The sequence below is a fragment of the Triturus cristatus genome, chromosome 1_2 (assembly GCF_964204655.1).
Source record: "Triturus cristatus chromosome 1_2, aTriCri1.1, whole genome shotgun sequence".
Taxonomy (NCBI): Eukaryota; Metazoa; Chordata; class Amphibia; order Caudata; family Salamandridae; genus Triturus; species Triturus cristatus.
Window position 1 is genome coordinate 276,366,809 of NC_140580.1, and position 13,050 is coordinate 276,379,858.

Here is a 13,050-nt window from a genome sequence, read left to right on the forward strand (position 1 = left end):
ATGTTAGAAAAGTGCAAAAGGCATCATTGTATCTGATAAAAAATAATGAGTACTATAGAAATGTGTTTGTTGGAGAAGAAGAAATATATTTAGCAGAAGATAGTGAAACATTAAGTGGACAAATTGAAAAAGTGGACATGTCCAGATGTGAAGAGATCTATGAACATTACAGTGTACATCCACTTAATTCCAAAGAGGTGATGGGGAATACAATTGAGTTGTTTCAAATGAAAAAAGCAACAGGAAGTCCCATGAGTGTATGGGAAGAGAGTTTGGAAGCTCGTTGTTTCCCGCAGTTGTTTCCAACAGGAAAAGGTGGACGATATGATAAACGTCCTGTGCAGATTCCTGCATCTGAATATCGGACAACAAGATTATATGCAGAAGATCCAAGATTTCGACAATGTATCCCTTATATGTTTCATCTTCTGTTTGAAAGTGACTTGTCTGGACTTTCATATGCAGTAAATCACATTTTAAAAACTGGAATGCATCTGCAAAATGTAACTGCAAAGGATTTTATGGATAAAGTGCATCAGAGAGATGATCATTTAGAATCTCAGTTGATTAATCTGATGGCATGTCAGCGTGGGACTAATGAATATTGGTACCGTCGACATGGAGAACTGAAATGCATGCTACGGAACTTGGGAACTCCTACATGGTTTGTTACACTAAGCTGTGCTGAGTATGCTTGGGATGAGTTACTTGAATTTCTTCGAGAGGCAAATTCCAATATAAATAATATTGAATACAAGACACCTGGAGAATTGTGGTCTTTGGATCCTGTCAATGTATGCAGATATTTCAATCATAGATTTGAAGCTATGATGTCTTTCATCTGCAATAAAAAGAATCCTCCTCTTGGAGAAGTTGTGGATTTCTTTTGGAGAAAGGTGTATCAAGCAACAGGTGCTCCTCAGATACATATGTTGCTATGGGTCAAGGATGCCCCCAAATTTGGAACAGATTCAGATGAAAGTGTTTTGTCTTTCATTGAAGATTATGCTACATGTGCGGTACCAAATAGCAGAGAAGACAAAAACTTAAAAGAACAAGTCTTACGATTTCAAAGCCATAGGTGTGGAAAATACTGTCGACGAAAGTACAAGTCAAAGGATAAGTTCTATACCAAATGTCGTTTTGGATTTCCACGTCCTGTATTAGCCAAAGGAAGAGTGAACAGTTTCATGTCAGCTGTACGACATACCATCACAAGAAAAACATCTACAACTTAAGAAGAAGCGAAGAATCGAAATACATAAATGACTACAACCCAGTTATTTTATCCATGTGGAATGCTAACATGGATATTCAGTATGTTGCGGACAATTCTATTGCTGTTGCTCGATATGTAACGTCTTACATTACTAAATCAGAAAAGACTGAATTGAAAGAAATGTGGGAAGAGATTTCTCACGAGAAGAGTCTAAGTAAGAAATTATACAGTTTCAGTTTGAAAATGTTATCGCATCGTGAAATTGGAGCAAATGAATGTTCAGATCGGTTATCATCTGCAAGTCTATATTCCAAAAGTAGAAGAATCATTTGGGTGAGTCTAGGTTTTGCAGGAATGTGAAATCGGGTACTGAAATCTGTTCAAGAAATTGAATATTTAGCAGAAAATGACCCTGAAAGTACAGATATTTTGAAAACCAATATGTTGGATACATACTATCCAAAGAGAAGTCATCATCTTGAGAACAAGTGTTGCAAAACTACACTTTTAAACGGAATATTATAGAGAACATCAACAATGGAAAATATGGAGTGATTGGTTCTGAAGGATGTCTGGTGAAACAAAGGAAAGGAAATTTAATTAATCACAGAAAACTGAGTTGCGACACTGTTGACAAAAGGGAATTTTACTATTTAGCCCTTTTGCAAATGTTCAAACCATGGTGTTCTGAACTGGAATTACTTGGAGATTTTCCCAGCTATGAAGATTAATTTAATGCTTGTAAAGATAGCATACAATGTAGTGCTTTTGCAAATTATTTGAAAATGTTGAATGATGAAATTGATCAAGAAGCTACAATTGCAGCTGAGATTGCTAGAGACAGTTCTCAAGATAGTCAAAGTTCTGCTGCACTGAGTCAAGATCCACTTGGACAACCAATTGTTGAAAATGAAGCAGCGATTGCCATGAATGAGGTGGAAACAGCAATGTATCAAGCAGAAGAAGATGCAATACAGTTAGGAAACTTGGAAGAGCAACTAAATGTTGAACAGAAACAAATATATCAACAAGTGAAAGAGCAGATTGACCATGGATTACTTCATGAAAAGAAAGACTGCTCATGTACATCATTTCAACCTATCCGAATGTATGTGAGTGGTCAAGCTGGAACAGGAAAGAGTTTCTTAATTAAAGTAATTACAAGTTATCTGCAAAAAAAAACTGAGTCACATTTGTCTTGTGTTGTCACTGCTCCAACTGGGTTGGCAGCACATAACATTAAAGGAATTACTTTACATCGTTTACTAATGCTGCCAGTAGAGCATGAGAGCAAATTGGAATACCACAAGCTATCTGGAGAAGCTTGTTGTGAAATTTCAAGAGTCCTGAAGAAAATGAAACTTCTCATTATTGATGAGGTGAGCATGGTCTTAAACTTGATGCTTGCCTTTGTGCATTTAAGAATGCAGCAAATTCTTAAAACAGACTATGACGTGTTATTTGGAGGAAAACACGTCATAGTTTTTCGAGATCTACTGCAACTGACACCGGTAAAAGGACAACCGGTATTTAAAACACTTGCCCATGAAGATACCAGAAAGTCTCTTGGCAGTGTTGGTAATGTGAACATTTGGAGTAATTTTGAATACAAAGAACTGACAACAAATATGCGACAGGCAAATGATGCTGAATATGGAAGTATTCTTCAACATATAAGAATTGGATTTCTTTCAAAAAAAGGGAAAGAAGCTTTGGAGAGTCGATTACTTTGCAATGTCTTTCCAAATGAAAATGCAGTTGCTGCAAAAGTGTACGTGGAAATTGCTAAAAATAAGTCAGTGATTTGCTTAATGCCAACACTGCGTGAGTGTTCAATATTCAACGAAGAATTATTAAAATTGGAAAATGAAGAAATTGTCAAAATGGAAGCCATCGATAAAATACTACATGAAGGAATCACTATTATTTTAACGGGTAAGTTGAGATCAAAACTAGATTGTTTAGAAAAAAAAATATCTAAAACTGCTGGTTTGGAAAAGACACTGTATGTGTGTGTAAACTGTCGGGTAATTTTAAGGCGTAATTTGGATGTAGAGAAAGGTTTAGTTAATGGTGCAATGGGCAAAGTGCTGGATTTTGTGAATTAGCAGAAAAAAGAAGGAATTGAATTTTAAAAAATTAAATTTTATCAGATTGATGAAGTTAAAGAAATTGGTCGTTGTTCAGTTAGTTTTTTGCTTGTTAAAGATTTATATGTCCGTAGGAAACAATTTCCATTTTCTCTGGCATATGCAGTGACTATTCATAAATCTCAAGGATTAAGTGTAGACAGTGCATTGGTGAACATTGGATCTACTGTATTTAAAGAGGGTATGGCATATGTTGCTTTGTCGCGAGTTAGAACATTATATGGTTTGTTTTTGATTGATTTTGATGAGACAAAGGTTACTACAGATGCAAACTGTGTAAAAGAGTATAATAGGTTAAGAAGGGTTTTTGCTCCAAATTTAAGTCAATATCCTGTATTTGAAAAGCGTGTGGTTGGTCGAAAAAGAAGGTTAGAGAATATCTGTTCTGAAGGTATCAAGAAAAGAAAAGAACAAGATAATGTTGTGATTGCAGGTAAATAGAAAGTGGACACTGTTGAAGAGAATGTTGGTTATCAGTTTGAAAATAGTTCTGGTGTCAACTTCTATGCTAATGTAGTGGTCAATGTTGTTTTTTATCTTGAAGATTTGCAAGAGCAAATTATGGAGAATCGGCAAAAAAGATTTTGTTCTCTGTTGCACTCTGTTTATGAAAAATTGACAACAGATAGAAGTAAAATACAATCTGTTTCAGATGTTCGTAGTCTTTTGGATGTGTGTTCTGGTTCTACACAATTTACACAAAATATCCAACAAGATGCTCAGGAATTTTTAATGTATATGCTTACCATTTTTGAAAATGAAGGTGTAGAAATAGAAAATAGTTTTGGCCTTTCTTACAAATGGGAACATCATTGTGAAAATGGCACGTATACATGTAGCACCAATGTAGACACTGAGAGATTTCTGTATTTAACATTACCAGACTGTAAATCAGTGGCTTTCAATAAATTAGTGAAAGGTGCAAATCAAAACATGGAGTGTAGCCAATGTAAATCAGAAATGTTATCCACATTATTGTTAACAAAATATGGAAAATACATAATTTAATGATACAACGTTGTACAGCTGATGGAAGAAAATTGGATACTTTAATCAAACAATTTGTAGCAGCACAAATATCAATATCAGGAAGGACTTTTGTAGCAATTGCAATAATTTTCCATGATGGTCCTTCCACCACATCTGGACATTACACTGCCTATCTAAAATGTGACAGAGGCTGGACACTTTGTAATGATGCCCAGTTGGTTTTCAAACAACGTTTGCCTAGGGAATTACAAAATTCCTACCTAATATTTTTGAAGCCAAAGTTTTAGGAAGCTAATTCACTCTCTGAGGAATTTATTATTATAATTTAACAGAACTACCATTGGACAGTTTACATAAAGAAGAAGTGCAAAAATACCATTTGGCCTCAAGGAAAGGTATATTTTTGAATTTTGGACTTTTTGGTGGTCATTTATTCGGTGATTATTTTAATGTGGCAACATTTACAGTTTTTATAAGTTAAAGTTATAAAATTTTGTAATCTGTAAGCATTTCATATGTGTATGATTTGTATTTTCTGGTATTTTACTGAGAATAGTATGTTGTTTTTTTTTAACAATCTTTCTGATTGTTTTTTTTATTTGCCCGCTGTTAAGTGATGAGTACCATTGAAATCACTATTTCGAGTGAAATTCAATATATTCTGAGAACAGCAAAAAAGGCAAACAAATTACTTTGTGGAAATTATGTTGTGTTGTAAAAAATTTATTATTATATGTTATAATTTTTATTTTATTTTCTTTCACAGATCCAAATTTTAAAATGAACAATTTTTAAGGATTTATATTTGAAAGAAAAATAGGCAAAAATGAATAACATTTTTTATTCCTATTACTGTGAAGGTAAGTTTAACTAAATCTCAATATGGAGAATGAAGAGGCCTGCAAGAATCTACAAAGTTGAAACACGTTTCTTAAAACACTTTGTTTATGTAGTTTTGAAATTTGACCATAATCAGATATCAAGTCACCTGCAAAAAAAGAGATTCGAGGGGTTCATAATATTTCATCTTTTTAGCTGTTGAAGGACCGCAATTATTTCAATCATTCTTCTTTGAACATCTTTGCAGTCAAAATTCTGTGCTTACCTTCTATCATTCGCAAGGAAATTTAAAAACGGAAATATGTCACTTTTTGTAACATAGTTATTGTGTAAGATATTCTTTCATATTTTCAAAGAGAGGAAAAGGCACTCTGTGCACTTTTTATACTCCTTGAAAATAAAACTTCATCATGCAGACCACTTTCGGATGAAAGGGTGTTCTATAAGTGTTGTTGTGCATGATTGCACTTAATACTCATAGAACAAGACACATGTCTAGATTTATTAGAAATCGTAAATCTCGATATGTGTGTGAATGGTGCACCATTCTACAATTGGTGTAGGAAAGCACAACAAAGAGAATTGTTTTAATTTCTCCACATTTTTATTTCTTCAATGCATGCTGAAATGTTTAGCATACATTGAAGGAGAAAAATGCATTTTCTCATTGTTTTTGTACAGGAAGGTGTGTCTTCCTGTAGAAAAACAAACAGCACATGACACAGATATCCTTGCACTATTGTGCAACTGTGCCTGTGTCACCACATGGCTGCAGTTTAAGCAGCCGTGCAGAGAGAAGCATAGATTTGCAACAAATTTATGTACATATGTTGCATCCCGGTTCTGCCAGTGATATTTCTTCGAGGCTGCTGGGATTACTTGGACTTCTGCTCTTCCCTTTTGCATTTCTCCACGACTCGCGGCCCCCGCTTCGCGGGCGCCGCTCGAGGTACTGGGATTCTGTTGTTTGCTCCCGGGGTGACAGCGGCGATTGGATCCTGCGCTGTTTGCCGTGACTCAATCCACTGAGGGGCTGCTGCTGGACAACTGATTTCTGGGTGTGCTCGGGACTGCGAGGACCAGGGTGCTGAGCGAGACGCAGAACAGCCGCACCTGGTCCTCTTCCCGACTCCTCCCCAATACCTTTACCTGCTGGTGCAGCCTTCGCCTTGCGGGTTCTGCCAGTGATATTTCTTCGAGGCGGCTGGGATTACTTGGACTTCTGCTCTTCTCTTTTGCATTCAATATGAACCACTGCCAAGCTATTTAGACGGGGTTAGCAGTGAGGAGGATGATCTTTGGGACATTCCAAATATAGCGGGCCCCCCGGCTAGGTCATGCTCACCACTTCTATCACAAATAATAACAATGACCCTTGCGAACTCTCTCAGAGCTTGCAATGGTAGGTTTAAAGGGGATATACCGCCGCAACCAACTTTTAACAGACCAGGCCAGGAGTCCCGGATAGATTACATATTAATAAAACTCCAGGACTGGAAATTAGTCAAAGAATTTAAAATAGTCCCCAGACTGGACAGCGATCATAATGGCCTGTCTCTCTCCCTGGCTTCAGACGGATTTCTCAACGCTGCTGTTCCAGTAAATAGAGTTTTCACCTCAGGTTTAACTATATCCAGTAACAGGCAAAGAATAAGGTGGGAGAAACTCTTAGAAAACCCTAACCTCATCAGGACAATTTACGAGTTAGTGGCATTAGTCCTTGAAGATGTGGAAAGACTTCTCCCACGATTGCCTTCGCCTGATGGTTGCCTCTCCCATGGGGACATTCACCTAACCCTGTGCAACAACCTTGCAGAGGTATTGAACCCACAGGTCCGGGAGAGGAAAGTGAGGAGAGAAAGAGCCTCCTGGTTTAACGCTACTTGCAGGAGAGCTAAGGTAGACCTCCTCCAGGCATTCAAAAGTAAGGAGCCCCCTTCGATTATCAGGGAAAAACGGGCTGCTTATAAGCTCCTTCTTGAAAAGGCCAAAATAGATTGGGACTGGGAGAACTGGTCAGAAATGACATCTGCACTCAAAATTAGAGACCCTAGGAAATTTTGGCAAATAGTCAAGCATGGATCCTCGGAGCCTGCTTTGGCTATAGAGGGAAATGTTGCCCCTGAAGTGTGGGAGCAACATTTCTCATCGCTCTATAGTGCAGCTGGGTCGGATTCCCTAGGAATAGAGGCTGGGGAAATAGTCTCCCTAACCATTAGCAACTCTATCGCGATGCAAGATTTTAACTTGGAGGAATTAGAAATGGCAATCACCCGCCTTTCCTCGGGAAAAGCACCAGGCCTTGACAAGCTCCCGGGTGACCTTTTAAAACACGAGGTTAGAATCTGGGCCCCTTATTTCCTGGTTCTGTTTAATGCTATTGCCAATGGTATGGCGGTTCCCCCAACATGGCTTGGGGACGAAATCGTCCCCATATTTAAAAGGGGCTCTCCTTTACTTCCGGCCAATTACAGACCGATCAGTCTGATAGACGTCCCCCAGAAGCTTTTTGCGAGGCTCCTGCTGGATCGTCTCTTGGACTGGATCAAAGAAAGAGACATTCTGAGCCCCCTACAGGCTGGGTTCCGGCAAAAGACCTCCACTATAGACCAGGTCTTTAGGCTGTCCCTTATATATTGGAAAACAGTGCAGTTGGAGGGTGGCAGCCTCTTTACTGTATTTGTGGACCTAAGGGCGGCCTTTGACCTGGTTCCACGTGGTAAGCTGTGGGAAGTGCTAGCTAGAGCCGGGGTGCCAGGTGATCTTCTGACGATGATTATCCGCCTCCATACCAACACCTACGCTCAAGTGAGGTGCGGTAGGCAGGGTGCTCTATCTAACAGGTTCCCCGTTGACAGAGGGGTAAGACAGGGCTGTGTGCTTGCACCGACCCTGTTCTGCCTCTTTGTCAACGGGGTCATTGAACACCTCAACAAGGTCCCCAATTCCGACGTCCCAAAGTTGGTGGGAGGGAGGGTGCCGGCAATTATGTTTGCGGATGACACCCTCCTTCTCTCCAAGTCACCGATGGGAATACAGCGTGTGCTAGATGGCTTTGGGGACTTCTGTAGAGAGCACGGATTGGAGATTAATACCTCAAAGACCAAATTTATGGTCTTCAATCCGCCACCCAGGTTCCATCGTATCCCACGCATAGGGAACAACATGCTAGAACGAGTTAACACCTTTGAATATCTAGGTGTAACTCTTAATGAGAAAATGGGTTGGGGTCCGCACCAGGAAAAGGCAAGGTTAAAACTAGTGCAGCATGTGGGTGGGATTCTAAAGCTGGTGGGGAAGAACAGGTCAACCCTTAAACCCATAGGTCCTCCGCTCCACATTTATAGGGTGCAAGCCAGAGGAGCTGCAACTTACGGCAGTGAACTTTGGGGTCATAAAGTTTTGATTAGCTTGACAAAAGAGGAGAACAGGTTTCTAAGGTGCCTAGTAGCCCTCCCTCCAAGCACACCCCTAGTGCCATTAAGACTTGACCTAGGCATCAGACCCCTGGAAGAAGAACTGGCGCTCCGCCCTCTGATCTACTGGCGCAGACTCTGGGCGGTGCCAGAGTTAATTCACTATAGACAGGGCTTGCAGGAAGTCCTCAATCTTCCAAATTCGGGGAGTATTGCCTGGCTCAAGTTCGTAAGAAGCAGTTTGGTGGGTTTAGGTCTTGACACCCTCTGGAATGACCCCCTGGATGCTTGCCCCAGGCTCCCAAAAAAGGCCTTAACTAAATTGTACTATAACTCCAAAGCTCCCACCTTGAACTCCTCCACAGCCCTAGGGACATTAACGGAGCAATTTCTCTGTATTAAAAATAACTACAGTTTTGAACTAACTTTGGACAATATTTACCCAGTATTAATCAGGAAGCTTTATCTTCAATGGAGGCACGGGTCCTTGCCAACCCGTGCACTTACTAGTCACTGGTCCGAGTCTGCACCCAGCACTTGCCCGGCATGTGGAGTAAGTGATGAAACCGAGCTGCACATCATATTTTTTTGTCCGGGCTATAGTGCGGCGCGCAGAAAATGGATCATTCCCATTTGTAGGAACCTGGGTTTCATTAGGTGTCACGAAGCCTTCAGGATTCTCAAGACTGAAATGGCTACTCCTATTGTGTTTGCTGTGGCCAAATTTCTGGGGGCTTTCTGGCACACCAGGAGACGTTATCTGAATATACTTACCTGAACCAAGTTTTACTGGGCTAAATTGTGTACCATTGATGCAACTTGTGGATATACAGATGTTTTGCTATTCTTCTTTTTTAATGACTAATCATTTTTAAATTATTTTCTATATGTATGTTCTTAAATGTTTTTAATTACCATTTTATGTATCTTTTATGGAGATTTTCTCCGAAATAAAGTTCTTCTTGACTTGGCATCCCTGTGCTTCGGAAGTACTACAGCACACAGCAGTTAAAGCGGTTACTGTGTGATGCTGCAGCACTTCCTTATAGTTCTGCACTTATACATTCACCATATGCTACTAATGCATTCATTCAGTCAATTACATACTACACATACATTCATCTAAACTTTCACACACTAACAAAGAAATTTAGCTCTTTTTTTAAACCAGGAAAGTTAGTTCTTAAAAGAACTTTTTTTTCCTTCTTTCTTCTTTTATGTTTTTTTGGGGGGTTTTTGAACAATTTTGTGGTTTTTTTTGGTTTTTCTGAAAAAAAAAAAAACAGGAGAAACCAAATAATGAACTTCAGGTAAAAGTAAACAAAACAACAACAAAAAAAACTAGCAAATATGACTTTCCTGCCGGCGGCAGATGAGGTCGATTGACTGCTCGCCATAGCACAAAGTCTTATTGCACTTAGTGCAGAGCACTTTTAAAAATTGAAATTGAGGACGGATGTCCAAGGTTGAGTCTGAGGGATGCACTCTTGACGTGCTCGGCTGCGATGAGGTGGATGGCGCAGGAGCAGGAGTGTCTCTCATGCGTCGGCACTCTTCACGTGCAAGATTGTTTGGATGAAGGCTCCTCATGTGCTTCATCATACTTGCCGTGCCGCAAGAGTATTTCTTGGTGGGATCCCCTCTCGATAAGACTCTTTTGCAAATCTTACATGTGACCAAGGTGGCATTGGTCTTATTCTGTCCTTTGGGAAAAATAAACCATTTCCACACCACTGAAGCAAAACGTTTTTTCTGTGGTTCCTCCGGCAAAAATTCATCCTCAGAGGTTTGAGGTGATGCAGGTGATGCCTGCTGCCCTGAAGCCATTTTTGGTTGCAAAAAGTTAGCACTAAGTGTATAATTAGTCTAAAAAAATCTTCTTCTGTCCAAAGAGATGGTTCTCCAAAGAAGCTCAAAGAAGAATGATTGAAATGGGTGGGGGTCTTTCAGTGGTTAGAACAGGAAGTGTAATGAACCAATCAAATCTCTTTTTTTTGCAGGTCACATGGGATCCGCGCACCGTGCGCTTACGCACACAGCGCGCATCCGCGAAATTGAATAAAAAACAAATATAGCATTAGATGTCAAAATATATTAGTTTTATGACTAGTGTAGAGTTTGTCTTCAATTAATATTCACATGCAATACATAAATATGTGTTTTTAAATGTTAAATACTTCGCGGGATCCGCGCACCCATTGCGTCACGGACGCATATGACGCATCGCGGAAGCGCGTAAACGTTGCGTTACGTACATCGAACGTGTCGCGTATAGGCTGGGAGTTGCGTACCGGTCGCATAGCGATCGCGTACTAAACACGTACCCAACGCATACCATGCGCGGATGCTATCACGTACGGATCGTGAACGGTGCGCATAGGGTGCGCCGATCCAAAAACATTTGAAAAAAAATATATCTAAAATAGAGTTTTGCACTTATACTTGAAAAAATATTTTTTAAAATATAAAAAAATATGTTTGAAAAACACATTAAGTTCAAATAATATTTTTTAATTTTTAAAAGAATTAATTGAAGAAATATGTTTAAAAAGTGATGATAAAAAAGTATTTAAAAAAATAAATAAATAAAGAAAATGACACACTGAATTTGAAAAATATAGAAATGCAATCAAAATCATTAAACATGATATCTTTAGAGATAAGTTATAGATAGGAATTAGCATTTAAAAAACCTTTGAAATTCACTGAAAAAACCGTAGGTTTCATGCATGTTATAGTTAGGAATTGGCATTTAAAAAACCTTAGAAATTCACTGAAAAAACCAAAGGTTTCAGGGGCGTTATAGTTAGGAATTGGCATTTAAAAAACCTTTGAAATTCACTGAAAAAACCATAGGTTTCAGGGGCGTTATAGTTAGGAATTGGCATTTAAAAAACCTTAGAAATTCACTGAAAAAAACATAGGTTTCAGGGGCGTTATAGTTAGCTGGACATTTCCCTCATACAAAACCCTAGAAATTCCCCTGTTATAGTTAGTTCAGCTAACTATAACTCGCGCCCCCGCAATGCACTGCTGATGACGTCACATATTACATCACTCATGACATGGTCAGTGACATCACTGATGACATCTCAAATGACATCACTGATGACATCACTGATGACATCATCCATGTGATAAATTAGTGCATCTTCTCACACCCTAATATAACCTTTGATACACCGACTCAAAATTTCCGACGGCCATTTTGACAACCATTGATACTCCAATACCAATAACTTCTCACCCACTCATTGACTTTTAGGTCTACATACATCTCCACTCACTCACCTGTACAGTCACTCATACTTCATCAGTGATGTCATGAGTGATGTCACTGACCCTGTCATGAGTGATGTAATATGTGACGTCATCAGCAGTGCATTGCGGGGGCGTGAGTTATAGTTAACTGAACTAACTATAACAGGGGAATTTCTAGGGTTTTGTACGAGGGAAATGTCCAGCTAACTATAACACCCCTGAAACCTATGTTTCTTCAGTGAATTTCTAAGGTATTTTAAATGCCAATTCCTACCTATAACGCCCCTGAAACCTTTGTTTTTTTCAGTGAATATATATATATATATATATATCTCCAACAGTTGCCCATTGTGAGGACTCCCTCTCGGAACCTCTACAGGTGAGTGCTGCAGCCCTTTTGAAGTTCCCACTGTCGTACTTTAGAATTTGGGACCGCGTAGGAGGCAGGGCCCTACCCCTGTCTATCCCGGTATTAGTGAACCGCGAATGGTCAATGCGGTATGTACAAGTGCTTTGTATAACGTTCTAGCTATGAATGCACTGTGTATACGTTATTATACATCACTACGTGGGTTCCATCTTAGAGCGGTGGCCATCTTATGGTTGCCCTCACATAGGCTACATAGCATGAAGCAAATACGAGCCTTTTAGAGCACATGTGCTTTCCTTTGACTTCTCTGTGACCTGGGCAGCTTGGCTCCGCTGCCCCAGGTCAGTCCGGTCTCACGAGTTCCCCGTCCTCTGGCCACCTGTGATTAGCATCAGGGCTTGACACACCATAAAGCCTTTACATTAAACACGAGCCTCCAGCTAATCTCTTTCGCACCGGACTGTTCCTGTTTTATGGCTTGTTTTCCAAACAGGAGATGCTCATGTTTATTGGGGCCTATCGATATCTGATGTGGGATCTGAGCCTTGCTGGGTAAATAATTACGGGCTGGCTTAACTGGAATGTGGGATGGTCATCATGACTCTGCCTTTTAGTTTGTAATGTATACTTTATATGGCCATGTCGTAAACCAAGGAATGTATGCCTGAAGCAGGATATTTTGTATTTAAGGAGAAGCTTGTTTCTGTGATTTTCAGCAGTCTCCTGAGAACATACACACTGTTGTACTTCTAGGATACCTGTAATTGGTCTGCAGCCAATAAACTGATCTTTGACTTCACCCAG

At 39.6% G+C, this 13,050-nt stretch overlaps 1 protein-coding gene across 1 annotated transcript in view; it reads left to right on the forward strand.

The window, feature by feature from the left end:
* The window catches only part of TLL2 (tolloid like 2), a 2,438,103-nt gene that overhangs the window by 2,309,313 nt on the left and 115,740 nt on the right, over positions 1–13,050 (forward strand). The window lies entirely within an intron of this gene.